This window comes from Rhyacophila brunnea, unplaced genomic scaffold (genome assembly GCF_057557595.1).
Source record: "Rhyacophila brunnea isolate RB1 unplaced genomic scaffold, BYU_Rbru_1.0 scaffold_7, whole genome shotgun sequence".
Classification (NCBI taxonomy): domain Eukaryota; kingdom Metazoa; phylum Arthropoda; class Insecta; order Trichoptera; family Rhyacophilidae; genus Rhyacophila; species Rhyacophila brunnea.
The window spans coordinates 37468053-37480596 of record NW_028233339.1 but is presented as its reverse complement, the minus strand read 5'-3'; the positions used below and the strand labels follow the sequence as shown (position 1 = coordinate 37480596).

Below are 12544 nucleotides of genomic sequence, written 5' to 3'. Positions count from 1 at the left end.
TTGTTGCACCAGGCGTAGCCATAACCCGGTGCAGCGCGTACCCCCACCAAACTCTTCCCGTACCCCAGGGGGTATGCGTACCACACTTTGGGAAACACTGATCTAGACCAAGCGGGTAGCACAGCCGATATTATTTACGTAATGTTTAAGCATACTAGGTACACATGTCCAGCATGGTCGCTGTTCACTTCCAATCCGCCCGTCGCTGATGACACGCTCAACGGTTACCGCCACTATGCCTCTAATTTAATAAAAACTAGGAGAAACTGTACAAATATATCGCCGTGTATTGTGAAATTATGTAAACATATTTATATGAAGAAGAAAAAGAGCCTATGGGACTAATTTCCATTATCATCCTTCGCCCCCCCCCCCCCCCCCAATAATAGATCCTGGGTGCGCCACTGCAAACAACTGATGCTTTCGATTACTAAGGGACACACAGATTACACACAATATTTACCAAGAATGGCAGAGTTCTCATTTTCACCGCATATAAGTCGGAAAAAATACCTGGCTAAATATAAATATCGTCTATTGTTTAAGCTACAGTACATAAGCATACCTAAGAGGAAGCCAGTTGGATAAAGCCATGGATAGTATCCATACAACCTCAAGTAAAGGAGTCTCAAAAACTTCTTTGGACCTCGCTCCACCATAAGGTCGTATTTCAACTGATGCGGGGCCCAAAAAATCAATCCACTTGTGGTATACTTGGCTATCTGACGCGGGTCTAGGACGATTTGGCACCGGACTACTGGACGCCACGGAATTCGAAAATAAATAGACGTTAGGTACTTACAGGTACTTTAAAAAAAAATATTCAATATTATTATTTATACTTCAATGATTTTATTATTATGATTTAATAGTCGGTAAGAATGTAAATATGCAGACGTAAACAATGATTTAATCGTGCATAATATGTTTAAGTTCCAACGAAAAAAGAATTTTTTATTTTATATAAAGCCTTAGGCATGGTAATTCTCAATCCGCGATAAAGAATATATTTTGTTAAGAGTATAATGAATTCAAACTACTAAGTAGTAGATAGAAACTGATTAAAATACCTCGTCTACACGTGCCTACGACAGTGCGGAGTCCAATTGTCCGGAGGCCAGTCGTCCCATTCCCTCTGACGCTAAGCTCAACCTAAATTACAGCATTGGTGCCAATCTGGACAAGTGGTTCTAAATCTTAGCCCGATAAAATTAATCTCACGGAAATTTGATTACTCCTGTCTACATTTGGGCATTTTTTTCGCTCGCTAGATGAACGCATAGCAGTGCATGCGTATAGCCTGCGCATTGCCTGCCTCAAACCGGTTTCAAACTGGCTTTAAAAATGATTGTAGTCGAAAAAATGGGCGGAATAGACGTTAGGATCAGAGGGAAAAATAGACTGTAGACCAGGGGGGGGGCAAACTGCGGCCCGCGGGCCGCATGTGGCCCGCCGGGTATTTTTTTGCGGCCCGCCTTCATTAATTGTGCTTCTGATTACGAATAACTTTTTTATATATTTTTAAAAAATATTGACATTAAATTAAAATTTGAATAATTCGTTGTTTCGTAAATGTATTATCTCAGTAGGTACGTCTTCTTTGCGTCTCGTCTCACACTATGTAACCACTATTTTCTACGTTGAACATCGTGACACATTTAAATACTTTTAACTCCGCGTTGCAAGGAAAAAAAATATATGCCCATGATATGGTAAAAAGTTTGAATGGATTTCAATTAAAACTCAAGTTATTCCTTTGACATATATCGAATAACAACATGGACCACTTTCCAACTTTGAAGTTGCTGAATATACCAGAATATAAATTTGAAGATTATGGTAAAATTATTAAAGCTCTGAATGACGATTTTTCACAAAGATTTGGTGACTTTCGAAAAATTGAGACAAGTTTAGCAATAGTACGCGATCCATTTTCAATAGATATTGATAGTGTACCGACAGAGCTACAACTTGAGATTATTGATCTGCAGTGTGACACTGATTTAAAAGAATTGCATCGTCGTGAAGAAATCTTCAAATTTTACAATGCTCTTAATTCAGACAAATTTGACCAACTTAAAGATTATGTAAGAAAAATGTTCGTTATTTTTAGATCAACCTATATATGTGAACAAACATTTTCGATCATGAACCTCAATAAAAATTCTTTACAATCAAATATCTCCGATGCCCATTTACAAGTAGTTTTGAGAATATCAACTACAAAATTAGCACCTGAATTCAAAAAAATGTTATAAAATGTACAACAGTTTCATTCTTCTCATTAATTTTTTTGTAATGTTTATTTTTCGTGATAATAAATAGTGCATAAATCTAAAAATGGTATTTTACTTGCGGCCCGCCGCTCATTTTGAATTCTTGAATTTGGCCCTCCATCCAAAAAGTTTGCCCCCCCCTGCTGTACGAGTAGACTGTGACTATAGATGTGCACGATATTTTTAGCTACGTCACTGCCCAGATTACGTTAGGTAATACTTTTTGTTTGGTGACTTAAGAAAAAAATTATCCGTCTAAAATCGAAGTCCAGTACTTTCTAATAATATGTATTTTTTTAAGTGAAAATATTTAAAGCACGTTATGTATTTATGAAAATATAACAAAAAAACCCTTGGGTTCACTGTTACTGTTTTGTATTGGTCTCCTCAGGACGTACCTGTGTTGTTGCATCATGCAGTTTGAACTATACCAATAATTGCTTTCATGATGTTGTGGGCGATGAACAATATGTTTTTTTGTGATTATAATATTATTATTATGTCTAATAGTCCAAAAATATGTTCTATTATGTGGCATTTTCAATAATAAATATTGGAAAAGTGGTCCATGGTTTAAAAATGGTACGCACCAATTTTCACATATTTCATACTTAAGTATGTACCTACTTCGATAATATATGGCATACTAAATATCTGTTAATACAAACATGTACTCTGTGAAGGTCTAATATGATCTTTTTAGGATCAGACATGGTCAAAATAAAATATTGTAAATACTCATAATTTTCAAGTTTAAATATTTTTTTTATTAAAATCGTCTGGAATAATTTATAATAAAAATTAAGTGTCTGTCGGTGATTTCAAACCAGTGAGGAATTAACTGAATAACAAAATAAATTTTATTCATAAAACAAATAACATTTCAAAAAAATGACATGACAAACTTTTGACACGTGGCACGTGTTAAAACAAGTGAGGGAAAAAATATTATTAAAAATCTATCGCGATATAAAAAATTCGCAGTCGCCGGAGTCGCGATGAACGATCGTTATTATACCTCCTAAGCACAAAATATAGTAAACCGGTCCTGATATGTATTCAATTATGTGGAAGTACGCGACTTCCAGGCGACTTTTTTTACTACACGAGAAAATGTTTGATGTGTGTTTATCTCACATATATTATCGAACCGCCACGCCGGGCCCCTTCTGAGCCCGGGCTCCTAGGCTAGAGCCCTGTCACCCCCCTTGTGGGAGCCATGGTTTCTTCATTCACCACCTTTTATAATATGCAACGCATGGCCTGACTACCCCCACGGGGCGTCACTTCATCTCTATACTGCAAGAGTAATTAATGACTCTTAAGCATTGCCCCCACAAGTGGGGGGTTGACAGAGCCCTAGCCTGGGGGCCCGTGCTCAGGAAGGGCCCGGTGAGGCAAGTCAACCAGATAAGTGAGATAAACACATATCACAAATTTGCTTTACCAGTAAAAAAAAAAGTCACCTGTATTTTCCTTCAATAATATTATTTTTTTTAAATTATGTGGTTATACGATACAAATTTTAATTGTATTATATCAATACTCAACAACCCCATAATTCAAATGGATGTACCTATATTTAAAAAATACACAAAAAACATTAAATATACACATTAATTTTACCGCGTACCTACACCATTTGCAAAATGTTACTGTGGAGCGTCACACTGCCTTTATCCTTAGTGGTAGGCAGGGGGCCCGCCAAAGATCATAGCCTGGGGGCCCGCTTCAGAATGTGGGGGCCATGCTCCTAAGGTTACTAATTTAATTAATATGTATTTTTTATAATATCTGCATAGACAATAAAATTATAACCACATCCAATGATAATAAATTTATGTGGTTGACAAAATGTATGTGGTTAGGCCAAATCCTAGTTTCCAAATAGATAAGTAGGAAGTTAGGAAGGTACATAGGCATATACCTAATCAATAATCATAAAGAATGACTAACCTTTTTTGGTGGTCCGGAAAATTCAATAACAGCCAACAGCAAAAACGTTCCAACTCACAATAATATATTATAATATGCTAAATAAATTAATTTACCTGTAATTCTGTGCACGAAATATTAAAAAAAGGTCGATAAGATGACTACCAATAATAATTCCGCGAAAGAACGTGTCAGGAATTACAATTTATAAATTCAAAAAATGTACAATATTAACAGTCAACGACAAGATTACGCGGCAAAATTGATTCGATTTGTAAGACTTCTCAAAGAATATGACACCGATAATTAAATTAATGTGTTTTACCGGTGATATTTTAAAAGAAAACGCGATAATTGGTTGACACTATATTGTCAACTTGACTATAAGAATAGAGACGCGAGTTTTTTAAGTGAATTAATCACACAAAAATTGGTACTAGATGTGCTTGTCGTATCGTACGAACTAAGACTGATTTTATTTCGTATTCGATTCGTATATCTACGATAAAACATATTATACGATTTATATGATGTCACTGAGTAACAGCGCGACCGTGAATTTTTACGTACTCCTGCGGTTATATTATGTAGCTGACATTGCCCCAATTTCCAGATACCTACATACAATGTTAAAACAAAACGATTCTTGTAATAAATAGTAATGGTATTAACAAACCCAGTAATCTTGATGTAAAAGCGAAGGACGACATAGCCATCAATTATAATCATTGTACAAGATTAATGTGAAAGTGAATTGTTAATGAGCTTTTGCTAACAGCATTTCAAATGTATCGGTTGTTTACCCATGTCAGCTAAGTAAATTTAATTATTTTTCAGAAAATGACAGATTAACTAAATATTTTCTACGACTGTTCTGGGCGGAGTATCGATTGTCGATAAGGAAAGTTCAGTGCCTAAGGGTTCTTTTAGACGGTCAGTGCAGTTGTCCGTTCAGTTTCAGTTAAGTCGTCATTTAAATAAACTTGTGTGTAAAAATAAATAATAAAAGAGAATAAAACTTAGGAGGCTAGCTGACATTGGTGCGGAGTTATCTTGGCTCTTTGGGCTTGCCAAATTAAAAGTTAATGTATCCATTAGCATGATGCTATCAATGATTTGTTCTGACAGACAAGTTCGTTCAATTCGCAGATTCCGTGATAGTATGTTTTTTTTATAGTTAGTGTCACCAATTGCAGCAATTCTCGGTACACATGCTCATTCATCCGTAAATATCTTACCCAATCACAGGTTTCAAAATTAAGTTTATTCTTAAGTCAATTTTATTCTTACTTAAGTACCAATCTTTGCTCCATTTGCTTCTTTTCTTCCTCGGTGCCTTCGGCAATACACCTAATGCAATGAGACATTCATTATCCATGGTAAGCTCTCGTAGAATAGTATAGCAGTATGCACGAATAAATTATACTGTCATTTGAAAATACCGCCGCTTCCGAATTGAAACTAAGACTGAACGGACAACACTGATCGTCTAAAACTCTAAAAGGACCTTAATGTATTGTAAATTGTAACAAACAAATATCATATAATAATAATAATAATAGTACGGGATCTTTTAACCGGTGAAAATTTTGTCGTCAATTGGTGTCTGTCAAGAATAAGTGAACGACTTTGCACACAGACATAAATGTACCTGATCATGAATAGGTGAATATTATTGTAAAAACAACCCTAAGTAGTATCTATTTAGCAAATATGGGTGCATAATGTAAATTCGCGACGATGTCTTAATGCATGCAAATTGGTGCACGCCTACATATTGCCACATACGCATAAAATGCATTTGTGTGTAATTGAAAAAGTAACTCTACTTAAAAATCAATGGTATAAACCGTGTAGACTTGTAGACTAGGTTGGTTTGGTGAGATTGGTTGTAGACAGACTAGACTGAAGACAGATCCAAGAAGATGCCAAAACCCACATGGTAACAAAAAGAAAAAGGTTTTTTGAAAACAAAACCGATATCAATTTGTACACTGAAAAAATAATCGTAACAAAATATAGGTGACATAATTTCAACAGCATTGTAACTTCGAACTGTATACGAGATTAACAATTTTATTGTGTCTTGCATTGAAAGAGAAAATATCATTCAATATAAGTAAGTACATTTACATAATATTATATTCAACAGTATTCAACATAATAATATAGAATGTCACATTCTCAGATCTTGTGAATTATTCGTTGAATAAAAGAAAGTTTATTAAAAATATCATTCACTTAACTACTGTAAAAGTACTAAGTGTAAAAGTCCTACCACCATTATAATATTATTTATGCTACCGAAATCGATGCAGAACCAATTTTGATGTAACATCTATTTGCTATCGATTATATTAATTTAAAAGCTTTTATCTAGAACAGACGGATCATTTAACAAAAAACCAATAACAAAGATCGAGCTTTCTCCATGGGGTGCGCAATATTTTATTTTTAAAAGATATTAATTTAATGTTTGTAATATCGCTCAAGTACCTACTTTTTTTTAATTGCCGTTAAAAATATGCGACTTTTTTACTGTACATACATGAAACAATTTGGAAATATAGCTTCGTGAGTTAAAAAGGTTGAAATCTACTGCAATAACTACTATAATACACCTCCATATTGGCAATAAGCAATAAACAATGCAATCTATTAACCTTTCAGGCACCTACCCATTGCAATGACTTCATTCCGATTACCTGGCCAATGCTGCATTAACAATATCTGACATCACATTTCCATATACCTATCGTAAGTATTAATAAAAATATCAGCTAGCTACTTAATTACATTACTAAAATTATTAATTAAATGATCTGAGTACCTATAAGTATTTTTGAATGATAGGCAGCGACGTCGTATTGAAAGAAAATGTATCAATCGTCACGCTTAGATTTATTTGTCGTTCAAAGTACTTATGTGTATTTACAGTTAACCGTCATTATTTAGATGAGGAATCGCGTAAAATGGCAAAATAACAGCAGTTACGTTAAGTAAGTATCGAAAGCAAACTGTGAAAAGCAGGCCGTCATTTTTTTTTGTATTATCAATGTTAGAAATGAAGAGAAAACAAATTTTTCAATGCTTACCAAATCAACCATACTAAAAACGTTATAGAAGTAACGTTATATCAAATAATGTTCGCATTCCTTCTTTAGTCAAAGTATACTGCAAAAAGATTATGTCCAAAATAATGATTTTTTTCTCATATAACAGAAGTTTTTTAATTGATTCAATGACTAGTACACTTGAGATGATTTTTAATTGTACCCAGCAATAAACTGATGAGTGTGATCTGATGAGTGATAAGTGATGACTGATGACTTGATGAGTGATAAAAAGAATCTTATATATTTAGCAGGGTCGCCCGTCATATTCCGGCAAGATAAGAAAATACAATTTGCCAGCATTGTAAAAGTCAGTGAATCAGTGATATTTTAAAAAACGTGCGGAGTAGTAACTTTTATTGATTGACCGACACTTTCACTTGGATTTATTCACATATTCCCCAAAATTTTACGCGTCTGTCAAAAAATCATATTGAAGACGGGTACAACGTTCTGATACCTACTTGATATTTTAAAACTCTTCGAATGAAAATTTCAAATGTGCATCGCGCAATCGATTATATAGATATAGTTATATCTATGTCATTATATATTATAAATATTATTTTAATTGTTAGATATTGGATTACGTATTTACTAAACCACATTGTTGTGTGCATTTCGTATACTTTAAGTAATGATCCTATATTATCCTATAAGTATCAACATTTATTGTATTTTATAAATATTATTTGTAAGTAGACATTATGGCCAAATACTTAAATTATCACATTTTATTAATAGTCAATACTTATATTGTGAAAGTATATTATTTGTATAATTATTACCAAAGTATTAATTTTATCAGATAGAGATTTTTTTTACTTTCCCTGTGATCAAAAATTCATGGAAAATGGGAAGCTAGACATCATTTACAAATTATGTAAGTATATAGTAGATATATGCCTATTATTTCACTGTTATGTAATAGTAATATTATACCAAACTTGATAGTTCCACTACAGTACTATACCAATTTTATTTTTTGTTAGCAAATGGCAAATCTCACACCACACCACATTGCTCCCTCATGGAGTTGTTCCGTGCAGCTAGTAATATTACATAAAATGCTTTTGTTCTATTAATACCAACAATTTTATTGGTTAATGATTATTTAGTTATATGTAGGTACCTACTGCATATATTGCCCGACGCTTTACTAACGGCAAACTACCAGTATGTAATACTAATAATTGTTAAGGTGACCCTGGCAACAATTAAGCAAGTATAAAATATTATTTCAATTCAAGACGAAACTTATAATATGACGCAATACTATTTGCGATAATAAAAAAAATTGGATGACATCAAACAATTTAAATAAAAATGTTTCGCTGTTTGGTTTTTATGAAGACGCTATTTTTGGACATATGCAGAATTCTGAAATGTTTGTTAAATCATCAAAACCATTATCTACCACGCTTACGTAATATAATTATAATATAATATTGACACATTTACATACATGACTTTGCAATATTTTAAAAAAAGTATGGTGACAATTAATAGTGTTTTGCTGTGACATTTAATAGATCATTTCCGGGGTGTTTCTATATACCTACTACTATATAGTGTGGTTGGTTTGTTTTACCTACATAATCTACATATTATCGACGCAGGTACTACCGCAACATACTCGTAATATAATATGATGATAAAAAATTCGCAGCTAATGTCTATTATTGTCTAATTACGAAATTTCGTGATAAAATAAACAATGCTCTCAAAAACAAAACATGATGCTATTCAAACATTTCTAGACACACCCATCTATTTGTTGATGTGTAGCACACAGTGGTCTCAAACATAGATATTATGATACCGCGTTCAATAAAATTAATTTTAAAACCACTAGGAAAAAATATAAATTACCTATGAACATAAGCTGAATCATTTTATTTAAATAACAAACAGTACACAAAAATGTTAGGATTATAATTTAGAACGATAATTTAAAACGAACTAGGCACGTTTAATATTCGAAGCCATTCAAGAAAATATGTCGTTAGGATGATAAAGGCATACCATCTAAATGTGGAATCACCACCAAGAGATCAAGAACTTATAGAAGCGAGTCAAGTAGGTTATATGCTAAATTCCTTCTTCGAAACAACGGTTATGATAAAAAAATATTCTACTGAGTCAAATGCAATTACGTACATCTTGGAAAGCAAAAAAATGTATGTACATATTATTATATATATGTCAGAATTTCTGACTAAATTAGCCAGAGATAAAAGCTGGGATGGAGTGTGCTTGAACGTCTGAATAAAAATATTCACGAATGACCACCCTACTATCCCTGAGTGTTGCCAATGTGATATTCAATTGCAGGGATCAAAAAAATGGGAAAGACAATGTGTCAAGACCCAGAATTGGAGATGGGCAGGTCACAATCGCTTAAAAAACAAATCATTTCTAGAGCAATCCCATCATTCAATGGCAGAGATATTAAAATATGTACTTACCTAAATAGTGACCAATGGCGGGGAGGTACCTATTTGGCAGTGAAAACATAAAGCGCAAAAAGCGTAGGGATAGCAAGAATATGTCTTCATCCAGCAGTAGTGTCTCGAGACGCTGCTTTTACACATAGATAAATTATTGTCCCGTTCAAACGGAGACACACGTGTGTCGCGTTCGTTTATGTGTGTATGCAGTGTCCACCAGTGTCTCATGTGAAACAGCTCTAAATAATGAAGATAATGAAATAATTTAAATTGAAAATATTGGAAGAGGTGATTTCAAACTTTAATTTACAATAGTCGATATGGTGTTACAAGTTACAAGGCTTACGGTACAGAGGTTTGTTTCACCAATAAATTATAATATAGGTAATCATACGCAATTGTCACAAACATAAATAAATGTTCGTACACGATACATAGTACACTATGTAAATATTCTAAAAGACCTTATTTTTTTTTTAAATATTTTACATGTAAATATCGGAATTTTGTGTCGCGCATTTTAAACGTAACACCTGGAGAATAGTCATTAGTGCTTTTAATAAATTATTCATGAAAAAATGGTGCCAGACCAATAATATTTTGTATTCTTATCAATGTTTTCTATAGTAAAGTCAGTGCTGAAGTAATTTTGAAATAATTATATTGTATATTATCTATTATCGATCGTTTAGTTCTATGCAATAAGTACTAAAACACCATGTTTATTTTTTATATTAGTAATATGACTAAATCCATATTTTTTTTATTATCAACAAATGTATCGAATACAATATTTATCAGTGAAATAACAACTTATTATATTTTCCAATACTGCAGCAATCAGTTTATATTATCTGGAAACCTTTGTTCCTTTTTTAAAAAATCCTTAAGATTTTTTTTTGGTTCAGTATTGTTGTCTTGCAATACAAAACGATAGGTGTGTAGCGGCCCTGCATAGCGAGTCCGTGACCGGCCTCGGGATTGTCAACAACACAGTCACAAGTTGTCCCGCGTTGCAACGCACAAATCTAAATTAACATCTTTACATTATAATCAACTCAAATAAACGGAAATTAAAAGAGTTTCACTGGTCCCCCAGCAACAATCCCACAAATGAAAAGTTTCAATATACTCAATTATTATCTACCTGTTCCACAAACAAAATAATAAAATTGATTTACATGTGACCCTGGTCGTAAGAAGTTCACGCCAGTACCTAAGTTGTTAAATTCAGGAGCAGTTTGAACATGGAAATTTCATACCGGGATATACGAACTGAAAAGTTCGCAGCTCTTCTTAATATAATATGCCGGAAATATTATACATACATAAAATTAGATACGTAAATGTGGATGACCATTCAACGTATGAACACTGCTGAGGCTGAGGAATAATGGACTGGATCAAGAATGTTGGAGAACCTCATACACATTCTCAGTGTTTTCTAGAGACGAAATAAAATCCTTACTTTGGCGTTGTTGTATTATTCACGTCACGCACTTTTTATATCAAATAACATATTAGGTATTTAGTAAAGAGATAATAGTCCGTCTATAGCTCCTCGTTATCTTGAAAAGTAAATCAACGACATCAATTTTTTTACTTTTGTGTCTGGAAACCGTTTTTATCGATAACATCATTAACAAATCCTTTTTGTTTTTTAATAACATTGTATTTAGAGATCCCATGTTTGGAGTACCAGAACGTAAATATTATTAGAATATAATATTATCGACGCATTGCCATATTAATTTTAAAGTTTCTGGATGTTGTACCTACGGGAAATCGTGAAATCGAAAAAAGAGTTTTTGCAGGACAGAAAAACGTTGCAGATTTTAGACTATTTTTTTATATTTATATTATAGAGAAAATACAATCTAAATTCTAAATTCTGATTCCTAATTATTTCTATATTGTGTTATCAAAGTTTGCGGACGCCTTTTCGACGCGTACCTAATTGATATAATAAGACGTTTCCATTGCATTACCATTATGCTAAAAATATTTTTTAAACAATCCTATTTATAACGGCTTATTTTAGATTATAATGGTCAGTTCATACACGTAATAGTAAGATCGATTCAAAAATCGAATATCGAATAAAATTGACCGATACGTTCTGTCAAAAAAAGAAAGGTTAGAAATTGTGTGATTCTCGAACCCGGCTTTTTACAATATTGTACAAAAGTAGGTACTTACCTAATAGAAATAGACAGTATTTTTAATGTGATGGTATTTTAGGTGAATAATAGATAAGTATCTACATCAATATAGTTTTTTTTTCACTTAAGTCTGTTTACAAACATACCACTATTTTTTAATAATTACGATGGGAGTAACATCAAGTAACTGTAACGTAAAACTTACCTTTATGTCACCTTTACGATGATTTACTGCGAGGCTCTGGATTCCAGATGAAATCGGCAACACAAACTGAAAATATTTATTCGACACGACAAATTACAAAACAATTGATATATAGTAAAATAGGTATTATTAAATTTGAAAAAGCTAATACAGAATAAGCGCGACGACCGCACACGGCTACAATGTAAACAAAAAGATGAAGATAACAACCGTGCTAATGCCACACCAATAGATGGCGTTCAACGAATGGAATTTATATTATTCAACAGGTAGGTAGGGAAGATAGTCCTGACGCATACTGATTTATTCGGTCTGAAGTGAATCACAGGTAAAATAATAATCATCAATGCAATGCAGCTTTCGCAATATATTTTGCTGCCGTGGAAAATAAATTACTATCGAG

At 33.0% G+C, this 12544-nt stretch overlaps 1 protein-coding gene across 7 annotated transcripts in view; it reads right to left on the bottom strand.

The window, feature by feature from the left end:
* The window catches only part of LOC147064815 (superoxide dismutase [Cu-Zn]-like), a 71180-nt gene extending 58841 nt beyond the window's left edge, over positions 1–12339 (bottom strand). For 3 of the 7 annotated variants that reach the window (XM_085958096.1, XM_085958093.1, XM_085958099.1), the window contains exon 1: positions 12142–12339. The gene's annotated coding sequence lies outside the window, so the exon portion shown is untranslated. Of the gene's footprint in view, positions 1–4232; positions 4683–12141 lie in introns of those variants that run through there. The other 4 variants (XM_085958094.1, XM_085958102.1, XM_085958100.1 and 1 more) reach the window with 3 other exon arrangements.
* Positions 12340–12544: the final 205 nt, after the last annotated feature.